At 45.2% G+C, this 15,088-nt stretch overlaps 1 long non-coding RNA gene and 1 pseudogene across 1 annotated transcript in view; both read right to left on the bottom strand.

Moving 5' to 3' along the window:
- The window catches only part of LOC132231195 (uncharacterized), a 75,126-nt gene that overhangs the window by 7,411 nt on the left and 52,627 nt on the right, over positions 1 to 15,088 (bottom strand). The window lies entirely within an intron of this gene.
- LOC132229512 (glutathione S-transferase 3, mitochondrial-like) lies at positions 10,341 to 10,991 on the bottom strand (annotated as a pseudogene).

The following is a 15,088-nucleotide window of genomic DNA, read 5'->3' as shown; positions in this document are numbered from 1 at the left end:
TAAATGCCATTTAACAAAGAAAAAATCAACCAAAAAAATGAGTTCACGTGTCACCTCTGACACACGTGTCATAGGTTCGCCATCACTGGTCTAGGAGATCCCGCAATGTGTCTGCCACCAGAACTACGATTCACAGCATTCCTGGTGCTCCCCGCACTCTGGGCTTCCACTCCCATCCAGGGGTTACCACCAGAACTACAATTCCCAGAATTCCTGGTGCTCCTGCATGCTGGGCTTCCACCTCCCAAGCCCCCCTCCCCATCCATTCTCCCACTCTGCCAAGCCGCCCACTCTCCCATCCCACCCCTGGCTGCTCAGCACCTGTGTGCATGCGTGCTGCCCACAGGCCCACCATCTTTGTCGGGTTGATTTGCATACTCACTCCTGATCAGTCGTGGGTGTCACGGAGGGACAGTAAATTTACATATTTGTTTATTATTATTATTATTATAGATTTTGTTGTTGTTGTTAATCTTTACCTGAGGATATTTTCCCATTGATTTTTAGGGAGAGTGGAAAAGAGGGCTCAGACCAGAGCCTGTAACCGAGGTATGAGCCATTGACTGGAATGAAACCTGGGACATTTGGTTCACAGGCCAATGCTCTATCCACTAAGCCAAACTGGCTAGGGCATGCTATTTCTCTGTTTTAAAGCAAAATCCATCACAATAAAAGTTGTTGCTCACCATCTCCAGTTTCTCTCTCTTCTTTCTCCCTGGAAGCCACTTCAACCAGGTTTTCACCCTCCCCCACCCAGAGCTGGCCACTCTCTGCCCTCATCTTGCTCAGTTTACTCAGCAGCAGCACTAGACACAGTTGGCCACCCTCTTCTCCTTGAACACATTTTCTTCACTTGATTTCCTGTTTATCTTTCCACCTCAGAACCAAAGGTTTTACTGGTTTCTTCTTATCTCCCATACTTCTTTTTTGTTTTATTTTGTTCTTCGATTTTAGAAAGGTTGAAGAAGAGAGACAAAAATGTAGATTTGTTGTTCCACTTATTTTAGTTGATTCCAACCCACAACCTTGGTGTATCAGGACAATGTTCTAACCAGCTGAGCCACCCGGCCAGGGCCGCACTCCCATACATCTAATAACAGGAACACACAAGACCATTGCTCTCTTTTTTCATGGAATTTAGCTGTATAGAACTTAATAATAATCTTCCCACACATACCCACATGGCTTTATTCAAAGGTCTCCTTCCCAGTGAAACCTTGCCTTGGCCATGGTATCTAAAATTGTAATCCTTCTAACACAGACACACTTTCTACCCCTTTCCATGGCTTTAATTTTCTCATTAGCAATAAGTACTACCTAACATTTTAAGTATATAATTTCTGTACCTTGTTTGTTGTCTGTCTTCGCCAGAAGACGTGGGAGGGAATGTTTGCCTTCTTTAGTCACCGCTTTATCCCCAGCATCTGGAACAGTGCCTGGTATCTAGCAGGTGCTCAGTAAATATTCAGAGAATGAATGAACAGTAATACCAACTTGCCCATAAATACAAGTAGTTCATCTTCTCCCACAGGGACATTTGCAAATATATTTGGTTACTTCTGCCACGCAAAGAAATGTCATTCATTTTATTAGACTTGGTAATTCATGTATGTTTTTAGAACAGACAAACTCAGCAAAGGTTTACACAATCACGATTAATTGAAGACTTCTAAAGAACTTCATTGCCAGGTTTAGGCAACTTTATTCTTCTGCAGTGATCAGGGCCCTCAGTTTTCAGGTAAAATTGTAAAGAAAGGGTGTAAAGCCTCACTAACACTAATGCTTTCACTGCTCACATCACCCACAATTAGCTCAGTAGAGCCAAAATGATATTTCAAAGACTAAATTGGCCAAATGTGGAGACCCAAATGGCCAGGCATCTTGCTCATAATTCTCAAGAGCATGAGATATATAGCCAAAAGAAATGCTGGCAGACTCATGGAACTTTCTGCTATACTTCCAGCGGCCATCAACTTGGAAAACATCTATCTTAACTAATAATAGCCAAAGATGTAAATTGACCATACCTTTGCTATGCCCACCATTGGCTAATCAGAGTGATATGCAAATTAACCACCAACAAAGATGGCGGTTAATTTGCATACATAGGCTCCAAGCAGTGGAGGGAAGCCTGATGGCCCCGGGGCTGGAGCAGCAAAGGCCCTGGGGCTGGCAGAGCAACTAAAGCCTCACGGCCCGGGCCCAGCTCCGGCCAGAGCAAAGGCCTGGGTCCCGGGTGCCGGAGGAAAACCGGTGCCAGCAGCCAGGGGAAAAGAAGGCCTATTGCATGAATCTCTTCGTGCAACAGGCCTCTAGTATAGATATAAAAGTCTAAGCGACTGCTACAACCAAACAACCAGAAAAACCGGTTGACCAATCACTGTGACATGCACTGACCTCCAGGGGGCAGACACTCAACACAGGAGCTGCCCCCTGGTGGTCCGTGTGCTCCCACAGCCAGCCAGCCTTCCCCGGTCCCTCCCCCTGGCCAGCCAACCTCCCGCTGTCCCTCCCCTGTCCTTCCCTATCAGGTCTGGGCAAGAAGGCCCCAATAGGCCCTGATCGCCGGCCAGGCCTAGGGACCCCATCCATGCATGCATTTCGTGCACCCGGCCTCTAGTCTATCTATATAAAAGCCTAAGCAACCATCGCAACCGAACAGACAACCAAACAGGCTGCTTGGGGCGACCAGGCCGGCAGGGGTGTTAGTGAGGGACAACCAAACGACTGAGCAGCAGGCTGCAAAGATGGCAGAGCCCACAGCCAATAAGGATGGAATATGCTAATTGACTGCCATGCCCCCAAAATGGCAGCGCCCATAGCCACAAGATGGTGGTGCCCAGTTCCCTCAGCCCTGCTGGAGCGGCAGGCATGCAGCAAGGCCAGGCCCACCCCTCAGGCGGGCCCAGCTGCTCCATGCACCTGCCTCCAGAGTCCCCCAGTCCCCTCAGCCCCCCAGTTGCCCAGGGCCGGCTGAGGCTTGTGCTGCCAGCAGTGGCAGCAGCAAAGGTGTGATGGGTGCATCACCTTCCCCCAATTGCCAGGTTGCCTCCTGCCCCTGAGGGCTCCTGGACTGTGAGAGGGGGCAGGCCGGGCTGAGGGACCCCCACTCCAGTGCATGAATTTTCATGCATCGGGCCTCTAGTTTATTTATTAAATGGCATTTTGCTACATTATTACAAATCGTTACTGAAGTGCCCTGGCCAGTGTGGCTCAGTGTTTGAGTGTCATATCCCATGCACTGAGAGGTCGCTCATTTGATTCCTAGTCAGGGCACATGCCCAGATTTTGGGCTTAACTCCTAGTAGGGGACCATGCAGGAGGCAGCCAATTGATGTTTCTCACATTGATGTTTCTCTCTCTCTCTCTCTCTCCCTCCCTCCCTCTCTTCCTCTCTCTCTAAAATCAATTTTTAAAGAAACATATTTTGCCCTAGCTGGTTTGGCTCAGTGGATAGAGCATCAGCCTGTGGACTGAAGGATCCCGGGTTCGATTCCAATCAAGGGCACATGCCTGGGTTTCGGGCTCAATCCCCAGTGGGGGATGGGCAGGAGGCAGCCAATCAATGATACTCTGTCATCATTGATGTTTCCATCTCTCCCTCTCCCTTCCTCTCTGAAATCAATAAAAATATATTTTTTAAATGTCATCTAAAAAAATAAAAAACAAATATTTTTAAAAATCATTACTGAAGTGTGTCAAAACTTTCTATTCACGGGAACAAGAAGCCTAGACAATCCCCTTGGAAAAACTGAGCTAAAATCTACAAACTGAAGATTGAAAAACATGAAGATTCATCAGAGGAAAGAAGCAGCCCTGAGCTTCACTGGAAGGGACCATCCCAGCTTGTCTTAGCATCACGTGTCCTGGCGTAGGCTTCCCACCTCAAGAAGACGTCTGTGCCATGGGTATGGCAGCTTCTTATACCTATTTCATGGACTTTTAACCTTAAGAAAAACTTGGTGGATAGTTTATATTGGCTCATTATTCGCTCTCTGCATGCCCACTGATACTTATCCTAACAAAGGGGGCTGGAAGTAAGCCAGTGTGTGAGCAATATAGGAGGTTACAACTTCAAAAAGAATAATTCCAGTACTAACCTCTCTTCTGCAAGAGAAACAAAACAAAAAATTAGCGATTTTCCGCCCACTGGACAAAAAAGAAGTCCTTGCTCAATTCTTATCTCAAAAATTTATAGACACAGTGAGTATGCTGGTCCCCTCTCCCCTGCGAAGAGACCAAATGTTGCAATCAGCTCCACCAGGCAGTCACCACGGCATTGCCAATGTGGAATCAGTTCCCATGGGACACCCATGGTCCCACTGTCCCTCCTGGAGAAAGGCATTCGGAGCCGGAGGACACAAAAAAGTTCTTTCTGATAGCTCCTGGAATAGGACCAATAAAACCTTCCGAATGCGTCCCGTCTCCAGTGTAATTTCCAATACTCCTATACTCTTTCCACAAATAGCTATCACCATTAAAGGGTTTTAATGTTTCATTCAAAATGGATTAGTTCCTGTGGCCAGTAGCCAATGTAATTATAATGAATGTTGTATTAATTCTTACGATATTTCCCTGAATTCAATACATCACTCTATCTTAATCTTCCGCTATTCAGTTGCTCAATTGCCCAATTAGACTGTTGGTGATCATTTATGGGGACTTATTTCATCTGTGGTACATGAGCTTACTTTTGGCACCCAAGGAATCGGTCTGGCGTATGTAATGATGGGGATATTATCCGGTTCTGCACCACTTCCAGTCTCTCCCCCAAGCAAAATTATAGAATCTCGGAGAAATAACTGAAACGGAAAGGCTTTGGACATTAACTTTCCCAATATATGGCATCGCCAGGTCCATTAAGAAAAATTATCTAACATTTTAGAATAAGTTGGTAATGTCACATATAGGAACACTCTAGACGATATTACAACAAAAAGACTTCTAGAATGGCTCACTCGAGTATTTTAAAAAGCCCTTCTACTTAAGAACATACTAATACTGCCTGGCCAGTGTGCCTCAGTGGTTGAGCATCATCCATACACCAAGAGATCACCTGTTTGACTCCTGGTGAGGGCACATGCCGGGGTTGCAGGCTCAATCCCCAGTAGGGGGCATGCAGGAGGCAGCTGATCAATGATTCTCTCTCATCATTGATGTTTCTGTCTCTCCTTCTCCCTTTCTCTCTGAAATCAATAAAAATATATTTTTAAAAGCTAATTCCTGAAGTATACGTACATTATGACACAATACTTTGAGAACTTATACAATACTCAAAGACACACAACATTTAACAACATTTTTAGGGTTATGTACATAATGTGTAATAAAATGATCACAAGAAGCAAGGGGATTTTACTCACAAAATGTATAATAGTCACTATCCTTGCAGAGGAGGGAGGGGCATGCAATTGGGAAGGATCTTCCAAAAGGTTTCGAAGCTATTGGTGAGGCTCTACTACCCACGCTGGGTGATGGGTGCACTGCCCCCCCTTTATGCCTTATGCTCCATATACATTATCATTCCCTAGAGCAGTGCTTCTCAACCTTCCTAATGCCGCGACCCTTTAATACAGTTCCTCATGTTGTGGTGACCCCCAACCATACAATTATTTTCGTTGCTACTTCATAACTGTAATTTTGCTACTCTTATGAATCGTAATGTAAATATCTGATATGCAGGATGTATTTTCATTGTTACAAATTGAACATAATTAAAGCATAGTGATTAATCACAAAAACAACATGTAATTATATATGTGTTTTCCGATGGTCTTAGGCGACCCCTGTGAAAGGGTCGTCCGACCCCCAAAGGGGTCGCGACCCACAGGTTGAGAACCGCTGCCCTAGAGTGTTATTATTTGTTATATTACTCTTTGGGATGCAAACAGTAATTTGTTTAATAACTTATAAGAAAAATTTTAAAAATATGTCAATCTGAAGGGTCTTGGTTAGTATGGACCTGGAACAAAATAGGATTCTCAGACGTGGTTCTTAAATTGACCATACTTACCCAAGCATTTTGTAGAAAAGAAAGTGATGTGGCCCAAGGACTCTATGTACAGTGGGGCCTTGACTTACAAATGTCCCAACTAACGAGTTTTTTGAGATACCAGCTGTCTCTCCGCCGATTTTTTTGCATTGAGTTGATAGAGTAATTTGAGTTAACAAGCTCCTTAACGAGCTCGGTCTCGGAACGAATTAAACTCATAAGTCAAGGCCCCACTGTACTTGATTTCAATGACAATTTATTCCTACTTTCGAAATCATTTATTATAGCCTAATGTAAACAAAATTTTTAATTAATTTTAGAGGGAGAGAGAGGAAAAAAACATATCGATTTGTTGTTCCATTTATGTATGCTTTCATTTGTTGTTCCTTGTATGTGCTCTGATCAGGGATCGAATCCACAACTTTCTAACCAACTACGCAGCCAGGGCCCAAATAAACATTCTTTAAGTCAAATTTATACACAACAGTAATGGTAGCAAATTCAACCATGGTTTCTACAAAATTATGCCTCTTGACTTTATTCTAGCCAAGTAAAGGACTAGTAAAGAATAATAGTAAGCCCTGGCCAGTTTGGCTAAGTGGATAAGAGTGTTGGCCTGTGGACTAAAGGGTCCTGGGTTCAATTCCGGTCAAGGGCACATGCCTGGGTTGCAGGCTCAGTCCCCAGTGTGGGGCATGCAGGAGGCAGCCGATTGATGATTCTATAGCACCACTGATGCTTCTATCTCTCTCCCTTCCTCTCTAAAATCAATAAAAATATATTTTAAAAAAAATAGTAAAAATCACTACTATACATTCCAAAAAATTTCAAAGGAAAAGTATCAAACACCAAACTGAAAGTTGAGGCCTATAATCTTGGATTGATATTTTACTGAGAAAACTAGGAATAAAATGACATAAGGAATCCTAATTATTTTGGGAGTAACAGTTTTGCTAACATAGTAATATTTATATGTTAATTAATTATAATAACATATAATTATTATAATAGCTATATATTATATAATAAACTCATTCATTATTAAGAACAAAATAGGATTATATCCTAATGTACAGAAACATTTTTTTGGTCCTGCCTTGAATAGAAGGAAAGTTTAGGTCAAGGTCACAAACTGGTATGGGGAAAATCTTACAGTACAAAGAGAGTACAAAACTCTCAAGAAGCTGAGAGTATTTATCCAGGTGCTAGGCTGATAAATTCTTTAGGAGATAAGATGAAGAAGGATGCACAGTACTTATAACCCAATAAGCAAAGCAAAAAGCCTTGTTGACTAGCTGGTCAGTCTGGGCAGAGACTAGAGTTGCGAGTGAAGTTCAATTTTAATTGCTCTGCTTTTTTGTTATAACTTACAGGTACTCTCCCAGTGTTTCCTGACATCAGAAACGAAGAAGAAAGGGGCCCTCTGAGAAATCAGATTGTATTTATCACAGAAACTGTCTTAAACTCTCAGGCTCAGGACCCCTAGTCCCAAGGCTTGTGATAATGCCAATATTTGTAAAATATTATTTTAGAAAATTTCAGAAAGTCTATGGTACGGGATAGTGCTAGTTTATAAAACATGCTTGCTAATATTTGCTTAAGTCACTATGAGAAGAAGCAAGTCCCTCTGTCTTCCCACAGTTGTTTGGAACAACCATGGCTCTGGCAGTTTCTAACCAACACACAAAGCAACGCTATGTGTGCCTCCCAGGTGATGAGACGAATTAGGTGCTAATGCTGATAGGATGGCAAAAGGGAATTGCCGGGGAGAAACCAAGATGGCGGCATAGGTAAACACCGGAGATTGCTGCCTCGCACAACCACTTCAAAAATACAACTAAAAGACGGAACGGACATCATCCAGAACCGCAGGAAGGCTGGCTGAGTGGAAATTCTACAACTACAAGGAAAGAGAAAAGCATACCAAGACTCAGAGGAGGTGCGGTGCAGAAGTAAAATACAAAGGTGCAGAGGTGCATGCGGAGAGGGCTGGCAGCTGAGGACACGGTTGTCTTTTTCAATCGGGAGGGAGTCTCAAGCTCTGAGCTCCAGTTCCGAGCCAGTCTCTGGGGACCCAGACTCATATGGGAGAAACGGGACTGTTTGGCATCGGTTGGAACTCAAGGGCAGCTTTCTCTCGGAGGTGCTCGCAGGATTGCCGGGACACTGAGAAGTGGGGCCTCTGAGGGCAGGACTGAGAGCAGCCATAACTGCTAGCCCCGCCCTGTTGATCCCATGGGACCCACCCCACCCAAGCTGCACAGAGGCCTTTGCATATGAAAGGCCCGGCCCTTTGCAATCTGAAAATTACTTAACAAACTGTAGCTGGCCCAAGGCCCCATGGAAACTTGCATTGCTTCACAGCTGGCTTCTGCTGGGAGGCCTTGAGCAGAGGCTAGATTGGCACCTCCCTAGAGATCCAGGAGCCAGTGTACCCGGAAGTCAGAGTGGGACCATCCAGTTTGCAGCTCTTCGGATCCATAAAGGATACACTCAGGGGGCAGACTCAGTGAGCACCAAAGCCCCACTAAAGCAAGTCTTGTCCCGGAGGGGTGTCCCTAGCACAGAAGTTCTCCCACTGCAGACACAGCTGATTCTCACAGCCAATTGGCCTGGAAGTCAATCCCTCCCAGTGTTACCTACAACAATCAAGGCTTAACTACAACAAGACTGTGCACAAAGACAACAAGGGGGTGCACCAAGAGTGTCTACCTCAGGTAATTGGGGAGGCTGAGACACTGGGCCCTATGGGACACTTAGCACAGAAAGCCACTCTATCGACACAGCAAAGCATAAAAAATGCCGAGACAAAGAAACAGGACACAAATGACAGAAATGGAGGAAAGCAAACTACTGGATATAGAGTTCAAAACCACACTTTTAGGGTTTTTAAAGAATTTTCTAGAAACCGCCAATAAACTTAATGAGACCCTCAAGAAATCTAGTGAGACGCTCGAGGTTATGATAAAGGACCAACTAGAAATTAAGCATACTCTGACTGAAATAAAGAATATTATACAGACTCCCAACAGCAGACCAGAGGATCCCAAGAATCAAGTCAAAGATTTGAAATGCGATGAAGCAAAAAACACCCAATCGGAAAAGCAAAATGAAAAAAGAATCCAAAAATACAAAGATAGTGTAAGGAGCCTCTGGGACAGCTTCAAGCGTTCCAACATCCCAATTATAGGGGTGCCAGAAGATGAGAGAGAGCAAGATATTGAAAACCTATTTGAAGAAATAATGACAGAAAACTTCCACTACCTGGTGAAAGAAATTGACTTACAAGTCCAGGGAGCGCAGAGAACCCCAAACAAAAGGAATCCAAAGAGGACCACACCAAGACACATCATGATTAAAATGCCAAGAGCAAAAGACAAAGACAGAATATTAAAAGCAACAAGAGAAAAACAGTCAGTTACCTACAAGGGAATACCCATAGGACTGTCAGCTGATTTCTCAACAGAAACTTTGCAGGCCAGGAGGGAGTGGCAAGAAATATTCAAAGTGATGAATGCCAAGAACCTACAACCATGGTTACTTTATCCAGCAAAGCTATCATTCAGAATTGAAGGTCAGATAAAGAGCTTCACAGATAAGGAAAAGCTAAAGGAGTTCATCACCACCAAACCAGGATTATATGAAATGCTGAAAGGTATCCTTTAAGAAGAGGAAGAAGAAGAAAACGGTAAAGATACAAATTATGAACAACAAATACACATCTATCAACAAGTGAATCTAAAAATCAAGTGAATAAATAATCTGATGAACAGAATAAACTGGTGATTATAATAGAATCAGGGGCATAGAAAGGGAGTGGACTAACTATTCTTGGGGGCGGCAAAGGGTGTGGGAGATGTGGAAAGAGACTGGACAAAAATCGTGCACCTATGAATGAGGACAGTGGGGGGCGGGGTGAGGGCGGAGGGTGGGAGGGGAATCGGGTGGAGGGGAGCTATTGGGGAAAAAAGAGGAACAATTATAATAATCTGAACAATAAAGATTTAATAAAAAAAAAAGGGGGGGGGGAATTGCCGGAAGCCGGTCCATCCTTGCTGCTTGACACAGTCGCTGCAGGGAAGAAACATCTGCACAGCATATGTTTCAAGGGACTTGGGGTATATTGCAGGGGTCCTCAAACTTTTTAAACAGGGAGCCAGTTCACTGTCCCTCAGACCGTTGGAGGGCCGGACTATAGTTTAAAAAAAAAACTATGAACAAATTCCTATGCACACTGCACATATCTTATTTTGAAGTAAAAAAACAAAACAAAACAGGAACAAATACAATATTGTATTTGCATGTGGCCTGCGGGCCGTAGTTTGAGGACCCCTGGTATATGGCATACTGTTCTTTTTTTTTTTTTTTTACTTAGGAGGCTGGTGCCAGATAAATTTTATTATATTTAGAAAAAAAAGTAACTGGAAATAAAAGTAAGTCATTCAAAATGAATGAGAGTTTTTAACACCCTGCCCACCCTTAATGGCAGCACTTGGACCCACCGCCCAAGCCGGTTTTAACCCAACCGAGGTGCTGGAAGGCAGAGCACACAGTGGTGCCATCAGGCCGAGGAGGGCGATGGAGCACAGGGCCCCCTGGCTCCGCTTGCTGGGCTCTCCTGTGTAGTAGCCATAGGCATAGAGAACTCGTCCCACGATCCAGGCCAAGCCCAAGCCCGAAACGACCCGCGGGTAGTACACACCGCCCACCGAGAGGAAAAATAAGAAGGGAGGGTACACTTCCAACATGTTCTGGTAGGCTCGCTGGATGCAGTTGAAGAGGTGCCTATTTTCAGGGTCCGTGCTGTACATAGTGGGATACTCCACCTTGTACTTCTTGCGGGCTTTGGAGACGTTGATGGCGAGATGCGCTACCATAATGAAACTGGCGGCCCTGGTCAGGACCACGAACCCGTACTCCTTGGAGAGGATGGCCATCTCGGCTCTGGATCACCTCCGAAGGGCTGGTACAGACCGCAGCTGCCGAGCGCAGTGTGGGTGAAGTCGCATACTGTTCTTAATATGTTTGCTCCCCTTCTTAGCGCTATGTGTTTCAACCAAGGTCACCTCTCCGGGAAAGGTTGTTTTCTCAGGTGGGGATTTTTCCCTGGAGTTTGGGATTAACAGGACTAAGGAAGGGAATCAGTAAAACCCCTTAACTAAGTGCCAGGTGGGTAGTTAATCACTTTAACTAGGAACAATCAAGCTTAAACTACATAATCTTTACTTAGGATAATCTCCTTCAGTTACTTCCTTGTAGCTTAACAGAACAATAGAGTAGTGACCTTGGAATGGAGATAACAAACGCCCTAACCTTTGGAATAGAATGGATAGGATTAAAATCAAATGGTATAGATACAGATGTAACAGGAGAATAAAAAAAGAGACAGAACTTGGCTGGGGAGCCTGGCTAGAGATCCTGGCTAGGCTGCTGATCAACTGAACGCTGTCTCTGTGTCATTGCTTCTTCGCCAACTCTGTCCACACCTTTGGAAACCCCTGGACCTGTTTGGGTTGGACCCCAACATCTGGCACCCGAACAGGGACCCTTAGGATGCAGACTCACCTGTGTGGATTCCAGACCGTCTAGTCTGGCCTTATGTCTCACCGCCCTCCATCTCCACCTTACCCTATCACACCTGACCAGTGCTGATGTGCAGCCCTGAGCTGGAACAACCTGTCCATTGGGAGGATCGCATGTGCCTCCTTTTTGTCTGTCCATATGTCCCAGCTTTGCCCCACATCTCCTTTCCTTTTTTTTTTCTTTTCTTTCTTCTTCTTCTTTTTTTAATCTGACTACTTGTTTGCTGGTTCTTTGGCCTTTCTCCTTCTCTCCTGAACACAGCCTTTTCTAGAATCTCCCTACCCTACTGTTCCAGGAAGGGCACCTCCCTCTCTGCCATGACTAGGGGTGTCTGGTATATGCCCCATACGTGGAGTTGTCTTGTGCCAAGAGCCTGACATCCTGGGCTTAGAAAGCTCTGTCCCGGGACTCTCCTTTGTCCAGTATTGGCCCCTCTTGCCCTTGTGTCAAGAGGGACCCTCTTCTCACAGTCTGTTTGCCAACAGCGCTTGCCTGGGCTTTCTGTTCACGCTGAGGTTGAGGCCTTGTGGTGGCCAGTGCCATGGATCTGTCTCTCCCCCAATGGTGTGAGCTGGGCCTTCCCTGGAGAAGAAACCTTGGTTCCCCAAGATATGTGACCAGAGCCGGGGCCCCGCCAGCAGGCAAGGGGAGCCCAAGGCAGGTGCTGGGCATGGAGGCCATGGGGGCATAGGCTACCAAGGAGACAGAACTGAACCTCTTGCAGGGAGGCACTGCCCCTCCCTCATTCGCACACCTCACATCACCCTGTTTGGCCCCAGAGGATGGCTGGTTAGCCAGAGACAGGTAAGATTCCTCAGGGAAGGAACAACCTAAGACAGGCACAGTCACAGAGGGGGCCATCAGGAGACAACTTGGGGGTCAACAGAGGTGGGGCACAGACCCTCACCCCCCCCAACTTTGCAGAGGCCTGAACCCTCCCCCCTTTTGAGGGAGGTCTCCTGCCCCCATGGCTGCTTCGCTCCCCACACCCAGCTCAGATCGGGACCCAGGTAAAGACAGACTGGCTGACAGCAGCTGCCCTCTCACTGCAACAGGACTTGTTTCCCATTTCTACCTTGGACCACAGGGAAAGGGGCAGCTGAAGGAAAGGGCTGTGTCAGGATGTTGCCTTCTTCCATTTCTTCTCCCTCTTTTTTCTAAACACTTCCATGCCTTGTAGTTCTTTTGCTTTCTCTTCTTTTTCTCCCTACTACCCTCCATCTCCGCCTCATCCTCCTCCTCCCTGGTATCATCCATATCGGCCGACCCAGAGGGCACAGCTGACTCCGCCCTAGACACTGACACCACTATCAAGCACGGCCCTAATGGACCCTTTGATCCAGCCCTTCAACTCGCTGATGCCTTGGGAAGCCCATTGCCAACGACGCTGCCTGCTAGCCAGATCAACAAGGACAACCAAACCCCTGACTTGAGGAAAGCTGAAATCCCTTGACTGAAGAGGCCAGCAACCTTCTACAGGAACAAGGCTCCGTGTGCACTCCATCCATCCACTATGTTTATAGCTATGCTCTCTATCATTGCTTGTCAGTCTTCTTCCAAGTCTTAAACAATTCAATCTGATAGGTGGCCACTGATTTACATGCGCTATCATTTTAAAAAATAAAAAAGGGGGAATTTGCCGGAAGCCGGTCCATCCTTGCTGCTTGACATAGCCGCTGCAGGGAAGAAACATCTGCACAGCATATGTTTCAAGGGACCTGGCATATATGGCATACTGTTCTTAATGTTTGCTCACCTCCTTGGGGCTATGTGTTTTAACCAAGGTCACCTCTCCGAGAAAGGTTGTTTCCCCAGGTAGGGATTTTCCCCTGAAGTTAGGGAGGGAATAAAACCCCTTAACTAAGTGCCAGGCGGGTAGTTAATCACTTTAATTATAAACAATCACCCTTAAGCTACATAATCTTTACTCCCTGGAATGGAGATATGAAATGCCCTAACCTTTGGAATAGAAATTGACAGGATTAAAATCAACTGGTATAAATACAGATGTAACAAGACAATAAAACACAGAACTTGGCTGGAAAAAAAAAAAGAACCTCACTATGCTGATCAACTGAATGCTGTCTCCATGTCATTCCTTCTTCGCCGACTCCGTCCATACCTTTGGGAACCCCTGGACCTGTTGGGGTTGGACCCCAACAGGGAATGAGGAAGTGATGTGGATGGAGAGGGACACTGCATTTTTTAAAATGGGCTAAGCCCTCCACATTTAAAAAATATGTGTTTTTATTGCTTTTAGAGAGAGGGGAAGGGAGAGGGAGAGAAAGAATAGAAACATCAATAATGAGAATCATCGACTGGCTGCCTCCTGCATGCCCCCTACTGGGGATTAAACCCAAAACTCAGGCATATGCCTTGATGGGGAATCAAACCATGACCTCCTGGTTCATGGGTCAACATTCAATCCCAGAGCCACAGGCAAAATACTGCATGTTGATGGCAAGAGAATGGAATGGGAAAGAATAGAACAGAGACAGTATTTGAAACAGGGATGAGTCTAGCCATAATGATGGGATCAAGATAAGGAGATGGAATGTGGGTGGGGGGAGATTAAAATGAGGGACAAAGGAGATAAGACATAGATAAGATGGGATAGATGCACATAGGATAAGGATAGTATATGGGGGATGGTGTGGGATCATGAGAATACCAATGGAGATGAGACTGAATATTTTCTTGAATGAAAAGGGAAGTAGAATGGGCTATAGAAGAATGTAATACAAATAAGAATGGAATGAGATGGAGTGTGTTATAATGGGCAGGGGGAAAGATTCACTTGTTCCTTCATTCCCAAATATTTACTGAGCAGACACAGGGGTGAACAAGAGCAAGTCTCTCCTTACATAGAATTTATATTCTAATGATGAAGGCAGAAAATTAGCAAATCTGTTATATAATGTTGCCATAAGAAAGGCTACAGGAGAAAATGACAGAGAGTGATGGGTCGCTCCATTCTGGAAAGGTGGTCAGGAAAGGTCTCTCCAAAGAGCAGACACAGGAGGGAGTGAAGGGAGAGAGGAGGTCACCCGAATAGCTTAGAAGAGCTTCTGTCTCAGGCAACCTCTCTGCTCCGAGAATAGGTCCCTTCCTCTCCTAACCCCTCAAAGATTCTGGTCTTTGAATATTTCTTCTCTTGCTTCGTCAGTCTTTTCCTCTCTACTGGATTAATCCCATAAACATACAGAAATAGTCTGCTGTTCTTTATCCAGCAGACAAACAAACCATTCATGGCTCTAACTCATCCTCCTGCTAGCATCTAATTTACTGCACCTTTTAACAGAAAAATTCCTCAAAATAATTGTCTAGCCACCTAACTCCAACTCCTCTCTGTCCGTTCTCTTTCAAATACTCCCATGAGCTTTTGCTCATACCATTTTCTAAACTGCTCTGGTCAACACCACCAATGACCTTCCTGTTATTAAATCCAGTGGCCAATTCTCAGACTTCAGTTTTCTTGGCCTTTGACACAGTTGACCACTTCCTCCTCCATCA

The sequence above is a fragment of the Myotis daubentonii genome, chromosome 3 (assembly GCF_963259705.1).
Source record: "Myotis daubentonii chromosome 3, mMyoDau2.1, whole genome shotgun sequence".
In the NCBI taxonomy this organism is placed as follows: domain Eukaryota; kingdom Metazoa; phylum Chordata; class Mammalia; order Chiroptera; family Vespertilionidae; genus Myotis; species Myotis daubentonii.
This window is presented reverse-complemented; position numbering and strand designations above follow the sequence as displayed.